We start from the raw sequence: 19,955 nt of genomic DNA on the forward strand, positions 1-19,955 counted from the left end.
GAAAGAAAAGCCACGCAACCTAAACTATGACCCACAGACTCATGAGCTAAATACATAGTGTTAAGTCACTAAATTTGGGAGTTACTTAGTATGCATTATTATTTGTGGAGATAGTTACAGAAGGCACCAAGGCGGGGTTTAGAACTTCAGGATCTCCAACTATACCTCCTGCTCCATAGAGGTTGGTTTTATTAAGAGCTGGCTTCTGGGAATTCCCTGTTGGTCCAGTGATTAGGGCTCCGGGTTTCCACTGCAGGGGGCATGGGTTCGATCCCTGATCAGAGAACTAATATCCCACATGCCTTGCAGTGTGGCCAAAAAAAAAGATCTGGCTTCTTCTCTGTTGCCCATGTAGATTTTAGGTTAAACCCTAACTTGAGAGGATTTCAAAGGCAGAAGCAATGGGTTGACATTGGTTTGTCCAGAGCCAGGATTAGGTTCCAACTGGCTACTGGCTTCTGGTGGAACAATCTTTTTGTAGCTGTTAAATATTCTGACTGTGAGGGAAGGGGGGTAACTGGTGGCTGGGAAAGGTATTCAGAACCTAGGCCAAGTGTACAGGTGGTTGAGTCGAACTTGAGGATCAAATAATAAGGGCTGAGCCATTGGAAACCTAGAGTTTGCACTTCCAAAGGATACAGTGGAACCAATGTGAGGAAGATTCAGTAAGTCCAACAAATAGGAGAATTAGCATCAAAAGAACTTAGCATCTTTGTAGAATAATCTGAAAGAAAATAAAGTAAATGAAGTTAAAAACTCAATGGAGCTGCTATACTGTAACTTAGAGTTAAAATTCAAAGAATAAGTGAAGTACAGCTTAAGAAAAATATTAGTGTTTGAGGCTACCATCCAGAATGTAGCACAGAGAGATAAAGAATTAGAAAATATTAAAGAGTTCATTGTTATAGAAGATGGGACTTCCCTGGTGGTCCAGTGGTTAAGAATACATCTTGCAATGCAGGGGATGCTGGTTCAATCCCTGGTTGGGGCACTAAGATCCCACACGCCATGGGGCAACTAAGCCCACACGCCACAACTAGAGGGCCCGTGTGCCGCAACTACAGAGCCCATGCACTCTGGAGCCTGCACGCCACAACTAGAGAGAAGCCCACACACTGCAACGAAGAGCCCATGTGCTGCAACTAAGACCCGATGCAGCCAAAAAATAAATATATTTTTTAAAAACCCACACATTTCTCAAAAAAAAAAATTTACAGAGGATGGGATGAGAAGGTCCCACACATGTCTGATGCAGAATCTAATCCAGAGGGAGAATAAGGAGAGCTTCTTTCAAAGTGGAAAACAAATGAGAATTTTCTAGAAATGAAGAACATCAATCCTCAGACTAAGGAAGCATACCACATCCCTCTCAAGTTACATGAAAATAAATCCACCTAGATGTCTTCCAGTGAAACTCAATACCAAATGCAAAGATAAAATCTTAGAAGAACCAAAGATGACCTACTATCAATGTAGGCTCACAGCAGATTTTTTTTTGCAATGTTAGAGCCCAGATGACAATGGAATAATATCTCTGAAGGATTGAGATTTTAAAAAAAACAAAAACTGTCAATCTAGAATTCACCATCCAGCTTAGCTATTTTTTAAGTGTAAGGGCACTCTTGCTGAAAGGACAACTAACCCTTGAGTCAGAAGAAAATGGAATCCAAAAATAAGTAGAATGTAAAGAGGCAACGGTGAGGAAAAAATAAAATATATTGGCAAGTCTAAAAAAGCAATGGTTGCATAAAACAACAATAATAGCTAACTTGAGGGAGATGTTAAAACAAGATAAATTTAAACGACTAGGCAACAACAATGCAGTAGATGGGAAGAACTGATGGGCATTCATTCTAAGGTCAGTTTTGTTTGGGAGATGGGTAGGAACACTGATTAAATTTATACGTTTGTATAAAATCAAATATGCATTCTAAAAATGTAACAGTATTACTGAAGAATTTTAGTTAATAAAAGTGGCAGGAATTACAGAATTATAAAGTCACCATTTTGCAACCCTTACTAAAATAACAGATTTAGACAAAGGTCAATGGATGAAACTTTTCAGCTGAAAAGGTGATGGGAAACTTTGCGGTGGGAGGAGTCAGGCTGTCAGCACCTGAACCCACTGATTAAGTGTGCATTAAGAGTGGCACTGCGTCAGGGTACACACTGCCTTTTGAAGTACACAGCATCACCTACAAGAAACGCTTAAAACAAGAAGCGGCCTAACCTGAATTTAAGCAAGACTTTAGAGCTTGCTTTCTGTTTTGAGGAAATATTAGGAATAGAGGAACAAGATAAATTACACAAGAACACAAACAGATAAATCCAGAATGTGAGATGTCTTACAGGAATCCAAATTATTAGAGGGAAAAAAAGATGCCAGCAACATTGCTGAATACAAAGTAATCAAAATTAACCCCATCCTTGTTCCACAATTCTAATCAGAATATGGAATTTTTAAATAAAGATCCCATTCTGGGGAATTTCCTGGTGGTCCAGTGGTTAGGATTCTGTACTCTCACTGCCGAGGGCCCAGGTTCAATCCCCGGTCAGGGAACTAAGATCCCACAAGCCGCATTGCGCAGCCAAAAAAAGAAAAAGATCCCATTCTGGGTAGCTACAAAAATTAGGATGAACCTGACGGAATATGGGCAAGACTTTTATGAAGAAAACCATGAAACTGTACTGAAAATCAATACAGGACCTAAATCAGTGAAGATCCTATGTTCGTGACTGTGAGGTTCAATAATAAATCATTTTTCCACAAATGAATCTATTAATGCAATTCCAAGAAAAAAATCAAGAAGGTTTTTTTCATTTTTTAATGAAACTTGCCAAATCTGTCTTAAGAATTCATAATAAAAACTAAAGTGCCTCTGTAATCTTCCTCTCCGTTTCATTGTAAACCATAACTTCTCTAAAAAGTCTTTAAAATTAAAAAAAGTGCCAAGAATAAAACAATTTAGAACTTGCCATATCAGATATTAAGATGTTTATCAAGACTGTGGTATGAGCAAGCGGAAAATTAGCCCAAGAAAGTTAGCACGAGACCCAGGCATATACTTAAACCTGGTAAATGACAAGGGCAATATTGTGTATTAGAGGAGCAGAGTCACTCACTGAAATAATAATCAGAGGGAATGAGAGGCACATACCACACACAAAAATCAAGGCAGAAGCAAGTACTAAATATAAGATGCAAATCCTTAAACATTTTAGAAAGTAGAGAACATCTCTGACCTTGAGGTAACTACAGAAGCAAAGTTAAAATATAATTCATAGAATATGAGAAGATATTTCCAAGGCATGTTACAAAGGGTAATATCTATAATATGTCAAGAACTCTCAAATGAAGAAAAAGGCAAAGGAACACTGCTATATATAAAGTAGGTAACTAATAAGGACCTACTGGAACTCTATTCAGTATGCTGTAATGACGTATATGGGAAAAGAATCTAAAAAAGAGTAGATATATGTATATGTATAACTGATTCACTTTGCTGTACAGTAGAAAGTAATGCAACATTGTAAATCAACTATACTTCAATAAATTTTTTTTTTAAAAAACGATGAGGCTGATTTTTGGCTCACTGATAAATTTAAGTATGGTGAGAGGCAGTGCATGAGAGTTGGAAAATATCCTAAGAGGTAAGAGAATTTGAAGAGGTTTGAAGGATAATTCAATTTTAGATTTTGTGTAGTCAGGTTGATTTCAAGGGCCAGAATAAAACCTGACACAGTCACGGCCGGGGCAGTTCATTTCCAATAATGAGGCATAGTTATTTGTGGAATTGTTGGTGGGGGAATATTGTTTGAGAGAAGGAATCCAGTGAAGTTGCTTCTGGCTAATAGACATTTGATGGAATTGATTAAGAGCGGGTGTTTTCACTGATGAGAATTAATGTAGAGAAGCGAGGTTGCCCTGGGAGCTGGAAGAAAAGAATTCCAGTGCTGTAGACAGCTGGGAGCGATGCGGTGATGAGAGTGACTAACAGGGCTCAGGCGTTGGTATATGACGCGTCAGGAGTTTCCATCATTAGGTCTTTGGAATGAAAACCTGTGAGGCAGGGTCTTCCTGTTCCCGCGAGGCTTCCGATGACCAGAGATGTTGCGGTAAAAGATACGGCTTTCCATAAACTTCCTATTGTTCGAATGTCTTGTTCATCGTTTGAATTGTGGATCATGGATCCGGAGCATAGAAACAATATGGCTTTGAAGAAGGCGCGTGTACAAATGTGCAGGAAGGCTCAATGAAGTTGATTCATGCCATTGTTACTATGATGAGGCCTATTTGGCTGGAAGTGGAGAAAACAACCATTTTTTGGATGTCGTTTTGGGTGAGAACACCCGTTGCTGTAAAGGGTGTGGTGATTGCTCCTAAGCGTAATGCTGTTGTTTGAAGGAACTTGTTATTTTCTACTAGGGGGTAAACGTGAATAAGTAGAAAAATGCTGTTACCAGTCTTGCGTTTTCGTACTTGAGTGGAGTAGGGCTGGGGCGGGGGAGGGGGTGGGAGGGGTAGGTCCTTTGCTTGCTGAGGGAATTCAAGGGGGGAGGCCAAATAGGGCGGGTTTTTCAGTTGCAGCTGGAAAAGAAGTCCTATGAAGGGTAAGTTTGGGTAGTCTAGGTTATGTATAAAAATTTGTTGTAGGGCTTCCCTGGTGGCGCAGTGGTTGAGAGTCTGCCTGCCGATGCAGGGGACACGGGTTCGTGCCCCGGTCCGGGAAGATCCCACATGCCGCGGAGCGGCTGGGCCCGTGAGCCATGGCCGCTGAGCCTGCGCGTCCGGAGCCTGTGCTCCGCAACGGGAGAGGCCACAGCAGTGAGAAGTCCGCGTACCGCAAAAAAAAAAAAAAAAAAAAAAAAAAAAAAGGTTGTAAATCCCATGCATTTAAGTTGAATAAGAATCATGCTATCGATATAAGAAATCCAGTATCTCCCATGCGGTTATAAAAGATTGCTTGGGGTGGGGGGAGTTCCCTGGTGGCCTAGTGGTTAGGATTCCATGCTTTCACTGACAGGGCTGCTTGGATCCCTTGGTGGGGAACTAAGATCCCATGAGCTCCACGGCGTGGCCGCAGGAAAAAAAAATTGTTTGAAGGGCAGCTGGATTTGCAGCTGCTCGGCCATGTCATCATCCAATCAGTAAAAAAAGATATAATTCCAACTCCTCCTCTGATGAAAAGTTGGAAGAGATTGTTGGCAGTACCAAGAATTAGTATCGTAATTAGAAAGAGGAGTAAGTATTTGAAAAATCAGTTAATATTCAGGTCTGTGTATATATATATCACATTGAGAATTCTCTAATAGATCATGTAACAAATAGTGCTACTGGTACAAATATTACTGAGAAGTCATCTATTTTGAGGCTAACTGATCATTTGAAGGTTTGGGGGGTGACTCAATGTCAGTTTGAAATCATTATTTCTTGGCTTGAGTGAATGAATAGTATTGTGGGGATTAGACTGGTAATACAGCCTCTGAGATAGTGGTTTTTATGTAGGATGGATATATGTTACTTTCATAGATGTTAGAGTTTGTCGTTATAATTGGTGGTGTTAAAATAAATCATGTAACTAGTGTGAAAGAGGCAAATAAGTTTATTCCATTTATTTGGAGTTGCACCACTGTTCTGGCTCCTAAGATCAAGGGATGACTACTATCCTTTAAAAGTCTGAAAAAGCCATCATGTTAGGTATGGAGGAGTGAATTAGCAGTTCTTGCATGCTTTTTTGGTAAATAAGAAGGTTTGAGCTTCTGTTACTAGATGCACAATCTAGTGGGGTTTTTAAAACTATATTTACGGTAGAGGGGCCCCCAAATAATTTTGGGATTAAGTGACAGGAGTAAAAGAGGTAAGAGGTGGAGAGTTATAAGGGCATTTTCTCATATCGGTGATGGTTTGATGTTATTAACGTAATGTATATATTTACCTCGTTGTGTTATGATTAGCATTTATAGGGAGTCTAAAGCAGTCATTACTATTTTAATTCCTATGAGGATAATGGTAATGTTTGATCATGAGAAAGATGACATTACTACAAATAGTACTCTGGGAACCCTCCTACACTGTTGGTAGGAATGTAAATTGGTACAAGCACTATGGAGAACAGTATGGAGGTTCCTTAAAAAACTAAAAATAGAATTACCATATGATCCAGCAATCCCACTCCTGGTCATGTATCTGGAGAAAACCATAATCCAAAAGGATACATGCACCCCAGTGTTCAGTGCAGCACTACTTACAATAGCTAACATGGAAGCAACCAAAATGTCCATCAATGGAGGAATGGATAAAGATATATATTTATGTACCATTATATATACCAATATATATAATGGAATATTATATATATATTATGGAATATATATAATAATGTATATTATAATATATATTATATAATATATACATAATTATATATAATATATAATATATATTATATTATAATGTATTATATATAATATATATTTTATATACATTATTATAATATATAATTATATATATTATATATAATTATATATATACATTATATAATTATATATATACACATAATAATATATATTATGGAATATTACTCAGCCATTAAAAAGAATAAAATAATGCCATCTGCAGCAACATGGATGGACCTAGAGATGATCATACTAAGTGAAGTAAGTCAGACAAAGACAAACATCATATGATATCACTTATATGTGGAATCTAAAAAAAGGTACACATGAACTTATTTACAAAACAGAAATAGAGTCACAGATGTAGAAAATAAATTTTTGGTTACCGGAGGATAAATTGGGAGATTGGGATTGACATATACACACTACTATATATAAAATAGATAACTAATAAGGACCTACTGGATAGCACAGGGAACTCTACTCAATACTCTGTAATGATCTATATGGGAAAAGAATCTAAAAAGAGTGGACATATGTATAACTGATTCACTTGGCTGCACAGCAGAAACTAACACAACATTGTAAATCAACTATAGTCCAATTAAAAAAATTCTCCAATTAGAATGAGAGTTGGGGGTAGGGCTAAATCTGTAAGGCTTGCTGGTCGTCATCATGTTGCTGTGAATGGGAGGAGTGTTTGTGGGCCTCTGTGCTGGGACGATTGTTTGGCTGTGAATGCGTTGGTGGTGTGAGTTTGCTGGGAGAAGAGTATACATGATGTGAGGCGGTGGTAATTGTTAGGGCGGCAGCTCCTCTATAGCTTCAAAGAGTTTGCATGAGAATGGCTACGACGACTGGTCCTGTGCAGCTGACTGATGAATATGTGGTGAGTGACCGTAAGTCTGTTTGTGTGAAGAAATGGAGCGAGTGAGAACTATTCCTCGTCAGGAAAGGATGAGAAAGGGATATGCTCTGAAATCTGTGCGTGGATTTAGAATTGTTGTGACCATAGCACGCTGTAGCCTCCACGTGTTGGTAGTACGGCTGCAAGGACTACGGATCCTGCACTGGGGGCTTCTACCTTCTACTATGGATCCTGTACTTTGGGCGATCAGAGGTGAAGGCTGTCGAGAAGTACTTTTACATTGAAGGCTATTATGCCTGCTAGTCCCATGAAAATGTTAGATCAGGAGTCGGGTATTATTTGTGTTTGATGTTGAATTATTAAGAAGTTTAAAAAAATTTTTTAATTGAAGTATAGTTGATTTACAGTGTTGTATTACCTTCTGCTGTACAGCAAAGTGACTCAGTTATGCATATATATACATTCTTTTTTATATTCTTTTCCATTATGGTTTGTCACAGGATATTGAATATAGTTCTCTGTATTATACAGTAGGACCTTGTTGCTTATCCATTCTGTATGTAAAAGCTTACATCTGCTAATCCCAGCCTCCCTCTCCATCCCTCCCCCACCCCCCTCCCCCACCCCCTCCCCCTTGGCAACCACCTGTCTGTTCTCTGTGTCCGTGAATTATTAAGAATTATTAAGTTTAATGAGCCTGTAGTACTGTGGATGTGTCCTAGTGCTGCTAAGAGTGGGTGGGATCCTGCTAGCGTGCAGAATGAGAAAGTCCTGTGTGAAGTCGTTCTGTTTCATTATCTCATTGGGTAATGACAGTGAGTGTTGGAACTAGTGTTGCTTCAAATAAAATATAAACTAGGATTCCTCCTACAGCAGGCAATGTTATGTAGAAATATTTGTAGTATTACTAGTATGGTGATGTAGAGGTTTTTTTTTTCAGATTAGGGATTCTTGGACAGGTGGGATTGGCTGGCTAGAAGTAGGAGTGGCAAAAGTCGTGTTGTTAAAACGAATAGTGGTGCTGATATGGAGTCAGAGAAAAAAACTAGTGAAGAGTTGAGGCTATTATCATTAAATTGGCTGAGAAGAAGTAGGCTTATTCAACTAATCAGTAAGCTGTGGGCTATAGGGTTAATTCAGATTATATTATTCTTTGAAAATCCTGTTAGTGGTATTAATGTACTTGTAGGGATAATGATTTTTGACATTGGAGAAGGTTAAGATTTTGTACCTAGTTGGTTCCATACATGTTTGATTATTATTATTACTCTTATTATTAGATCCCTATTATTACGAACAGGGATAATCCAAGTGCAGCTTTGTAAGCTGCAAATACTAGTAGGAAAATGGGTATTCTGCTGGCTAGAGTGAAATGTGTGTTTAGAATTATTAGGGTTGCTATCATGAATTGTAATAATATTATTCCTTCTCATCATAATATCTAGTGAGGATATTAGGTGAGATTAGTATATTAATAATCCTACAAGAGATACTGTACATGCTAAAATAATATTTATACATACTAAAGGCACTTGCTAATTATGAACTTAATCATAATCTAGTGAGTTAAAATCATTCATTTTAGCTTAAACTAATGATCATATTCAGTTAATTCTAGTCCTTTTTAGATTCATTCATAGGCCAGGCTTGTCGCTAGTAGTATGATTAGAAACAGAGCTAAAATGAGCATTAAAAAAAAATTGGGGGGCTTCCCTGGTGGCGCAGTGTTTGAGAGTCCGCCTGCCGATGCAGGGGACACGGGTTCGTGCCCCGGTCCGGGAAGATCCCACATGCCGCGGAGCAGCTGGGCCTGTGAGCCATGGCCGCTGAGCCTGCGCGTCCGGAGCCTGTGCTCCACAACGGGAGAGGCCACAACAGTGAGAGGCCCGCGTACCACCAAAAAAAAAAAAAAAAAAAATTTATTGGAGTAGAGTTGATTTACAATGTTGTTTCAGGTGTACAGGAAAGTGATTCCAGTTATTCATATACATATATTCATTCTTTTCCAGATTTTTTTATCATATAGGTTATCACAGAATATTGAGTAGAGTTCCCTTTGCTATACGGTAGGTCCTTGTTGGTTATCTATCTTATATATAGCAGTGTGTGTATGTTAATCCCAAACTCCTGATTTGTCCCTCCCCGAACATTTCTCCTTTGGTAACTAAAAGTTTGCTTTCGGTATCTGTAAATCTGTTTCTGTTTTGTAAATAAGTTCATTTGTGTCCGTTTTTTAAAAAATTAGATTCCACGTATGAGTGATATATGATATTTGTCTTTGTCTGACTTCACTTAGTATGATCATCTCTAGGTCCATCCATGTTGCTGCACATGGCATTATTTCATTCTTTTTTATGGCTAATATTCCATTGTATGTATGTACCACATCTTCTTTATCCATTCCACCGTTGATGGACATTTAGGTTGCTTCCATGTCCTCGCTATTGTAAATAGTGCTGCAGTGAACATTGGGGTGCATGTATCTTTTCGAATTATGGTTTTCTCTAGGTATATACCCAGGAATGGGATTGCTGGATCATATGGTAGCTCTGTTTATAGTATTTTAAGGAACCTCCATACTGTTCTCCATAATGGTTGTACCAATTTACATTCCCACCAACTATGTAAGAGGGTTCCCTTTTCTCCACACCTTATTGTTTGTAAACTTTTTTAAAAAATTTATTTATTTTTGGCTGTGTTGGGTCTTTGTTGCTGTGAGCGGGCTTTCTCTAGTTGTGGCGAGCGGGGGCTACTCTTCGTTGCGGTGCGCGGGCTTCTCAATGCGGTGGCTTCTCTTGTTGCAGAGCACGGGCTCTAGGTGCACAGGCTTCAGTAGTTGTGGCTCGCGGGCTCTAGAGCGCAGCCTCAGTAGTTGTGGCGCATGGGTTTAGTTGCTCCACAGCATGTGGGATCTTCCCGGACCAGGGCTCAAACCCGTGTTGCCTGCATTGGCAGGCAGATTCTTAACCACTGCGCCACCAGGGAAGCCCACTGTTTGTAGACTTTTTGATGATGGCCATTCTGACTGGTGTGAGGCGATACCGCATTGTAGCTTTGATTTGCATCTCTCTGGTAATTAGTGATGTTGAACATCTTTTCGTGGAGCATTGTCTTTAGGCTATTTGTTTGGGATGCTCAGGGTAAAGGTACAATAAAAGGAGAGCAAACTCTAAGTTGAAGAGAAGAAATATCATAGCCACTAAGAAATTTTATGGAACACGGTAAGCGTGCCAGTCCTATGGGGTCAAATCCGCAGTGATAGACACTTGTTTTTTCTGTGTAAATATTTAATGGAGGGGGTCAGAATGCGATATATACAAGTAGTGAGGCTAGTGCTCTATTTGTGATTCATGTCAGTATAAGATTTCTTCTTTTTTGAATTATACTGACACTGATTGGGAGTCAGTTGTACAATTTAATACTAAGAGTAAGATCCTCAATAATAAATAGATACGCAAAGGAATGGTCATACTATGTCTACAGAATGTCAGTATCAGGCCGCAAAGTCTAAGTGCTGATTGGATGTAAAGTGAAATTTTAATTGGTGTAAGAAGCAGACGATTAGGAAAGTAGAATCAATCATTCCATGTCGGCCATGGAATCCTGTAGCCATGAAGAAAGTTGATCCATATACCCCATCTAAATTGTAAAAGACGTTTCGTACTATTCTGAGGCTTGTAGAAGTGTGAAGTAAACACGCAACGCAATTGTCATAGAAAGGGCTTGGAGCGTATGTGTTTGGTTTCCTTCTATGAGGTTGTGGCAGGCTCAGGTGATGGGTACCCCGGAGGCTAATAGGACTGAGGTGTTGAGAAGTGGTCCTTCTAGTGGGTTTAGAGGGCAGATGCCTGGGATGGTCAGCATCCGCCTAGTTCAGGGGTGGGGTGAGGCTCGAGTGATGGAAGGCTCAGAAAAAGCTGGTAAGAAAGAGGGCTTCTGAAATCATGAAGAGAATGAGTCCATATCGAAGTCTTTTTTTGAACAATTGGTAACAGGATGACCTTGGAAGATGCTTTCTCAGATGATGTTTCATCATCACTGATATATTATTAGAGTATTAGTAAGCTTTGTGCTATCAATAATATTGAATTAAACTGAAATCCTGTGATGAGGCCAGATGTTATTAGGAGGGCTGGAAGAGCTCCTGTAAGGGGTCAGGGACTAGGATTTACTCGATGACATGCAGGGGTTTGGTGGGTCTGTGTGTTGTCATTTAAGTGGAGACTTAAAGTCAGTACTTACTTAAAGTAAGTCCCCTACATACGGACCTCCAAGTTGCGAACTTTCAAAGATGCGAATGTGCATTTGCATTTGCATGTCCAATCACGTAAGTTAGTTCACGTGTCTGGCGTACACTGTCACATGCCTGCATCCTCTACAGTTGTGTTTTTGTGTACTTTACTGTACAGTAATGTATAGAGTACAGTAGTACAGTATCTTTATTTCAAGCCCAGGATGTCTGGAAGCAAGAGGGTGGGTAGAGTTGAATCCAGCAAGGAACCAGAACCTATGCCATCAATGTCAGGCGTGAGTGAAATTGCAGCTTGCCCTCCGTCTCCTATTGCTGACGATCCTTCAGCTCTACCATCTCCCACCTCCTCTCCCTCCTACAGTTAGTAACTCTTCTTGCCTGTTCACTCGATGCCAGCCCCTGTATGCCAGCTGTTTTACTGTACTACTGTACTTTTCAAGGTACTGTACTGTAAGATTAAAAATGTTTTCTTTATTTTCTGTTTGTTTTTTATGTATTATTTGTGTGAAAAGTATTACAAACATATTACAGTACTGTATAGCCGATTGTGTTAGTTGGGTACCAAGGCTAACTTTGGACTTATGAACAAATTGAACTTACGAACGTGCTCCTGGATCAGAACTTGTTCATATGTAGGGGACTAACTGTACTATTAGGGTGAATATGTAAGCTTGAATTACGGGGAGAGCAAATTCGAGGATCGTGAGATAAGAATAATGACTGTCGGGCTTCCCTGGTGGCGCAGTGGTTGAGAGTCCGCCTGCCGATGCAGGGGACGCGAGTTTGTGCCCCCGTCCGGGAAGATCCCACATGCCGCGGAGCGGCTAGGCCCGTGAGCCATGGCCACTGAGCCTGTGCGTCCGGAGCCTGTGCTCCGCAACGGGAGAGGCCACAACAGTGAGAGTCCCGCGTATTGCAAAAAAAAAAAAAAAAAAAAAAAGAATAATGACTGTCATAAGGGCTCTGGTGGTCCTAATATGAAATACTGCTAGAGTTGCCCCTCTGATTCAATGAATTATTAAGTGACCTGCTTTAATATTGGCTGTTACATATGGCTAAGGCTATTGGTTGCCTAAATAGGCTTATAGTTTTGATGATGACTAGCACAGGTATAAGAGGCACTGGGGATTCCTTGTGGTAGAAAATAGGGAAGGGGACTTCCCTGGTAGCTCAGTGGTTAAGAATCTGCCTGCCGAAGCAGGGGACATGGGTTGGATCCCTGGTCCGCGAAGATCCCACATGCTGCAGAGCAGCTAAGCCAATGCGCCACAACTACCGAGCCTGTACTCTAAAGCCCGTGAGCCACAACTACTGAGCCTGGGTGCCACAACTACTGAAGCCCGTGTGCCTAGAGTCCGTGCCCTGCAACAAGAGAAGCCACCGCAATGAGAAGCCCGTGCCACAACGAAGACCCAACGCAGCCATACATACATACATAAATAAATTAATTAATTTAATTTTTTAAAAAGAAAAGAAAATAGGCCAAGGATGCTTTTGTTTTGTGGGGAAAACAAGTCATTACATTTCCTGCTCATAGAGGGATTGCTAGACCTGAATGCATTGAGAATTGTGTCATGGGTATAAATGAAGGTGGTAGGGGTCTTAGTGAATTTGTTGACCCAATAAATAGAATAAGTGATCAAATGATTTGTGTTCAGGTCTGTCCACTGTGATTATGAATGTCTGTTATTTGTTTCGATGTTCATTGGACTCGTCACTGTTGAGTAGAAATTATGCGGTTGGGCTTCCCTGGTGGTACAGTGGTTAAGAATCCGCCTGCCAATGCAGGGGACATGGGTTCAAGCCCTGGCCCGTGAAGATCCCACATGCTGCGGAGTAACTAAGCCCGTGCACCATAACTACTGAGGCTGCGCTCTAGAGCCCGTGCGCCTAGAGATCGTGCTCTGCAACAAGAGGAGCCACCACAATGAGAAGCCCGCACACTGCAACGAAGAGTAGCCCCTGCTTACTGCAACTAGAGAAAGCCCACGTGCAGCAATCAGGACCCAACGCAGCCTAAAAAAATAAATTAAATAAATAAATTTGTAGTTAAAAAAAAATGATGCGGTTGTGGATTCGTGGGTTAGGAGTGAGGAATAAAATGCTTGGGACTAGAGCAATGAAGATAGCAATAGGAAGTCCTGTTATTCTTGGGGTAATGAAAGAGGCCAATACATTTTCATTCATTTTGTTTCTCAAGGGATGGATTGTTTTTGTATTTTTTTTTTACATCTTTATTGAGGTATAATTGTTTTACAATGGTGTGTTAGTTTCTGCTTTATAACAAAGTGAATTAATTATACATATACATATGTTCCCATATCTCTTCCCTCTTGCGTCTCCCTCACTCCCATCCTCCCTATCCCACCCCTCTAGGTGGTCACAAAGCACCGAGTTGATCTCCCTGTGCTATGCGGCTGCTTCCCACTAGCTATCTACCTTACGTTTGGTAGTGTATATGTGTCCATGCCATTCTCTTGCTTTGTCACAGCTTACCCTTCCCCCTCCCCATATCCTCAAGTCCATTCTCTAGTAGGTCTGTGTGTTTATTCTTGTCTTAACCCTAGATTCTTCATGACATTTTTTTTCTTAGATTCCCTATATATGTGTTAGCATACGGTATTTGTCTTTCTCTTTCTGACTTACTTCACTCTGTATGACAGACTCTAGGTCCATCCACCTCATTACAAATAGCTCAATTTCGTTTATTTTTATGGCTGAGTAATATTCCATTGTATACATGTGCCACATCTTCTTTATCCATACATCCGATGATGGACACTTAGGTTGTTTCCGTCTCCTGGCTATTGTAAATAGAGCTGCAGTGAACATTGTGGTACATGACTCTTTTTTGAATTTTGGTTTCCTCAGGGTATATGCCCAGTAGTGGGATTGCTGGGTCATATGGTAGTTCTATTTGTAGTTTTTTAAGGAACCTCCATACTGTTCTCCATAGTGGCTGAACCAATTCACATTCCCACCTGCAAGGCAAGAGTGTTCCCTTTTCTCCACACCCTCTCCAGCATTTATTGTTTCTAGATTTTTTGATGATGGCCATTCTGACTGGTGTGAGATGATATCTCATTGTAGTTTTGATTTGCATTTCTCTAATGATTAATGATGTTGAGCATTCTTGCATGTGTTTGTTGGCAGTCTGTATATCTTCTTTGGAGAGATGTCTATTTCGGTCCTCTGCCCATTTTTGGATTGGGTTGTTTGTTTTTTTGATATTGAGCTGCATGAGCTGCTTGTAAATTTTGGAAATTAATCCTTTGTCAGTTGCTTCATTTGCAAATATTTTCTCCCATTCTGAGGGTTGTCTTTTCGTCTTGTTTATGGTTTCCTTTGCTGTGCAAAGCTGTGAAGTTTCATTAGGTCCCATTTGTTTATTTTTGTTTTTAATTTCCATTTCTCTAGGAGGTGGGTCAAAAAGGATCTTGCTGTGATTTATGTCATAGAGTGTTCTGCCTATGTTTCCCTCTAAGAGTTTGATAGTTTCTGGCCTTACATTTAGGTCTTTAATCCATTTTGAGCTTATTTTTGTGTATGGTGTTAGGGAGTGATCTAATCTCATACTTTTACATGCACCTGTCCAGTTTTCCCAGCACCACTTATTGAAGAGGCTGTCCTTTCTCCACTGTACATTCCTGCCTCCTTTATCAAAGATAAGGTGACCATATGTGCATGGATTTATCTCTGGGCTTTCTATCCTGTTCCATTGATCTCTATTTCTGTTTTTGTGCCAATACCATACTGTCTTGATTACTGTAGTTTTGTAGTATAGTCTGAAGTCAGGGAGCCTGATTCCTCCAGCTCTGTTTTTCGTTCTCAAGATTGCTTTGGCTATTCGGGGTCTTTTGTGTTTCCATACAAATTGTGAAATTTTTTGTTCTAGTTCTGTGAAAAACGCCAGTGGTAGTTTGATAGGGATTGCATTGAATCTGTAGATTGCTTTCGGTAGTAGAGTCATTTTCACAATGTTGATTCTTCCAATCCAAGAACATGGTATATCTCTCCATCTATTTGTATCATATTTAATTTCTTTCATCAGTGGCTTATAATTTTCTGCATATAGGTCTTTTGTCTCCTTTGGTAGGTTTATTCCTAGATATTTTATTCTTTTTGTTGCAGTGGTAAATGGGAACATTTTCTTGATTTCACTTTCAAATTTTTCATCATTAGTGTATAGGGATGCCAGAGATTTCTGTGCATTAATTTTGTATCCTGCTACTTTACCAAATTCATTGATTAGCTCTAGCAGTTTTCTGGTAGCATCTTTAGGATTCTCTATGTATAGTATCATGTCATCTGCAAACAGTGACAGCTTTACTTCTTTGCTGATTTGGATTCCTTTTATTTCCTTTTCTTCTCTGATTGCTGTGGCTAAAACTTCCAAAACTACATTGAATAAGAGTGGGCAACCTTGTCTGTTCCTGATCTTAGTGGAAATGCTTTCAGTTTTTCACCATTGAGGATGATGTTGGCTGTGGGCTTGTCATATAAGGCCTTTATTATGTTGAGGAAAGTTCCCTCTATGCCTACTTTCTGCAGGGTTTTTATCATAAATTGGTGTTGAATTTTGTCGAAAGCTTTCTCTGCATCTATTGAGATGATCATATGTTTTTTCTCCTTCAATTTGTTAATATGGTGTATAATGTTGATAGATTTGCGTATATTGAAGAATCCTTGCATTCCTGGAATAAACCCCACTTGTTCATGGTGTATGATCCTTTTAGTGTACTGTTGGATTCTGTTTGCTAGTATTTTGTTGAGGATTTTTGCATCTATGTTCATCAGTGATATTGGCCTGCAGTTTTCTTTCTTTGTGACATCCTTGTCTTGTTTTGGTATCAGGGTGATGGTGGCCTCGTAGAAGGAGTTTGGGAGTGTTCCTCCCTCTGCTGTATTTTGGAAGAGTTTGAGAAGGATAGGTGTTAGCTCTTCTCTAAATGTTTGATAGAATTCGCCTGTGAAGCCATCTGGTCCTGGGCTTTTGTTTATTGGAAGATATTTAATTACAGTTTCAATTTCAGTGCTTGTGATTAGTCTGTTCATATTTTCTATTTCTTCCTGATTCAGTCTTGGCAGGTTGTGCATTTCTAAGTATTTCTCCATTTCTTCCAGGTTGTCCATTTTATTGGCATAGAGTTTCTTGTAGTATCTCTCATGATCTTTTGTACTTCTGCAGTGTCAGTTGTTACTTCTCCTTTTTCATTTCTAATTCTATTGATTTGAGTCTTCTCCCTTTTTTTCTTGATGAGTCTGGCTAATGCTTTACCTATTTTGTTTATCTTCTCAAAGAACCAGCTTTTAGTGTTATTGATCTTTGCTATCGTTTCCTTCATTTCTTTTTCATTTATTTCTGATCTGATTTTTATGATTTCTTTCCTTCTGCTAACTTGGGGGTTTTCTTGTTCTTCTTTCTCTAATTGCTTTAGGTGCAAGGTTAGCTTGTTTATTCGAGATGTTTCCTGTTTCTTAAGGTAGGATTGTATTGCTATAAACTTCCCTCTTAGAACTGCTTTTGCTGCATCCCATAGGTTTTGGGTTGTCGTGTCTCCATTGTCATTTGTTTCTAGGTATTTTTTTATTTCCTCTTTGATTACTTCAGTGATCACTTCGTTATTAAGTAGTGTATTGTTTAGCCTCCATGTGTTTGTATTTTTTAACAGATCTTTTCCTGTAATTGATATCTAGTCTCATGGCATTGTGGTTGGAAAAGATACTTGATACTATTTCAGTTTTCTTAAATTTACCGAGGCTTGCTTTGTGACCCAAGATATGATCTATCCTGGAGAATGTTCCATGAGCACTTGAGAAAAATGTGTATTCTGTTGTTTTTGAATGGAATGTCCTAGAAATATCAATTAAGTTCATCTTGTTTAATGTATCATTTAAAGCCTGTGTTTCCTTATTTATTTTCATTTTGGATGATCTGTCCATTGGTGAAAGTGGGGTGTTAAATTCCCCTAATATAGAAAGTGTTACTGTCGACTTCCCCTTTTATGGCTGTTAGTATTTGCCTTATGTATTGAGGTGCTCCTATGTTGGGTGCATAAATATTTACAATTGTTATATCTTCTTCTTGGATCGATCCCTTGATCATTATGTAGTTTCCTTCTTTGTCTCTTCTAATAGTCTTTATTTTAAAGTCTATTTTGTCTGATATGAGAATTGCTGCTCCAGCTTTCTTTTGGTTTCCCTTTGCGTGGAATATCTTTTTCCATCCCCTTACTTATAGTCTGTATGTGCCTCTAGGTCTGAAGTGGGTCTCTTGTAGACAGCATATATATGGGTCTTGTTTTTGTATCCATTCAGCCAATCTGTGTCTTTTGGTGGGAGCATTTAGTCCATTTACATTTAAGGTAATTATCGATATGTATGTTCCTAGTCCCATTTTCTTAATTGTTTTGGGTTTGTTATTGTAGGTCTTTTCCTTCTCTTGTGTTTCTTGCCTGGAGAAGTTCCTTTAGTATTTGTTGTAAAGCTTGTTTGGTGGTGCTGAACTCTGTCAGCTTTTGTTTTCTGTAAAGCTTTTAATTTCTCCATCAAATCTGAATGAGATCCTTGCTGGGTAGAGTAATCTTGGTTGCAGGTTTTTCTCCTTCATCACTTTCAATATGTTCTGCCAGTCCCTTCTGGCTTGCAGAGTTTCAGCTGAAAGATCAGGTGTTATCCTTATGGGGTTTTCCTTGTGTGTTATTTGTTGTTTTTCCCTTGCTGCTTTTAATATGTTTTCTTTGTATTTAATTTTTTTTTTTTTTTTTTGGTACACGGGCCTCTCACTGTTGTGGCCTCTCCCATTGCAGAGCACAGGCTCCGGACGCCCAGGCCCAGCGGCCATGGCTCACGGGCCCAGCCGCTCCGCGGCATATGGGATCCTCCCGGGCCAGGGCACGAACCCATGCCCCCTGCATTGTCAGGCGGACTCTCAACCACTGTGCCACCAGGGAAGCCCTGTATTTAATTTTTGACAGTTTGATTAATATGTGTCTTGACATGTTTCTCCTTGAGTTTATCCTGTATGGGACTCTCTGTGCTTCCTGGACTTGATTAACTATTTCCTTTCCCATATAAGGGAAGTTTTCAACTATAATCTCTTCAAATATTTTCTCAGTCCCTTTCTTTTTATCTTCTTCTTCTGGGATGCCTATAATTCGAATGTTGGTGCATTTAATGTTGTCCCAGAGGTCTCTGAGACTGTCCTCAGTTCTTTTCATTCTTTTTTCTTTATTCTGCTCTGCAGTAGTTATTTCCACTATTTTATCTTCTAGGTCACTTATCCGTTCTTCTGCCTCAGTTATTCTGCTATTGATCCCATCTAGAGTATTTTTAATTTCATTTATTGTGTTGTTCATCATTGTTTGTTTCATCTGTAGTTCTTCTAGGTCCTTGTTAAATGTTTCTTGCATTTTGTCTCTTCTATTTCCAAGATTTTGGATGATCTTTACTATCATTATTCTGAATTCTTTTTCAGGTAGACTGCCTATTTCATTTTCATTTGTTAGGTCTGGTGGGTTTTTATCTTGCTCCTTCATCTGCTGTGTGTTTTTCTGTCTTCTCTTTTTGCTTATCTTACTGTGTTTGGGGTCTCCTTTTTGCAGGTTGCAGGTTCGTAGTTCCCATTGTTTTTGGTGTCTGTCCCCAGTGGCTAAAGGTGGTTCAGTGGGTTGTGTAGTCTTCCTGATGGGGGGGACTAGTGCCTGTGTTCTGGTGGATGAGGGTGGATCTTGTCTTTCTGGTGGGCAGGTCCACGTCTGGTGGTGTGTTTTGGCGTGTCTGTGGAGTTATTGTGATTTTAGGCAGCCTCTCTGCTAATGGGTGGGTCTGTGTTCCTGTCTTGCTAGTTGTTTGGCATAGGGTGTCCAGCACTGTAGCTTGCTGGTCGTTGAGTGAAGCTGGGTGCTGGTGTTGAGATGGAGATCTCTGGGAGATTTTCACCGTTTGATATTATGTGGAGCTGGGAGGTCTCTTGTGGACCAGTGTCCTGAAGTTGGCTCTCCCACCTCAGAGACACAGCACTGACTCCTGGCTACAGCACCAAGAGCCTTTCATCCACACGGCTCAGAATAAAAGAGAGAAAACGTAGAAAGAAAGAATTAGTAGAAGTAGAAATAAAGAAAGAAAGAAAGAAGGGAGCAAGAGAGGGAGGAAGGAAGGAAGCAAGGAGGGAAGGAAGGAAAAAAAGAAAGAAGATAAAGTAAAATAAAATAAAGTAAGATCAAATATAATAAAGTTTTTAAAATAAAAAATAATTATTAAGAAAAAAACGGATAGAACCCTAGGACAAATGGTGGAAGCAAAGCTATACAGACAAAATCTCACACAGAAGCATACACATACACACTCACAAAAAGAGGAAAAGGGGAAAAAAAATCATAAATCTTGCTCTCAAGGTCCACCTCCTCAATTTGGGATGATTCCTTGTCTATTCATGTGTTC

The 19,955-nt window shown here is 39.6% G+C and overlaps 1 pseudogene; it reads right to left on the reverse strand.

The window, feature by feature from the left end:
- Positions 1-11,415: 11,415 nt before the first annotated feature.
- LOC132431918 (ATP synthase subunit a-like) lies at positions 11,416-13,700 on the reverse strand (annotated as a pseudogene).
- Positions 13,701-19,955: the final 6,255 nt, after the last annotated feature.

The sequence above is a fragment of the Delphinus delphis genome, chromosome 10, assembly GCF_949987515.2.
Source record: "Delphinus delphis chromosome 10, mDelDel1.2, whole genome shotgun sequence".
In the NCBI taxonomy this organism is placed as follows: Eukaryota; Metazoa; Chordata; class Mammalia; order Artiodactyla; family Delphinidae; genus Delphinus; species Delphinus delphis.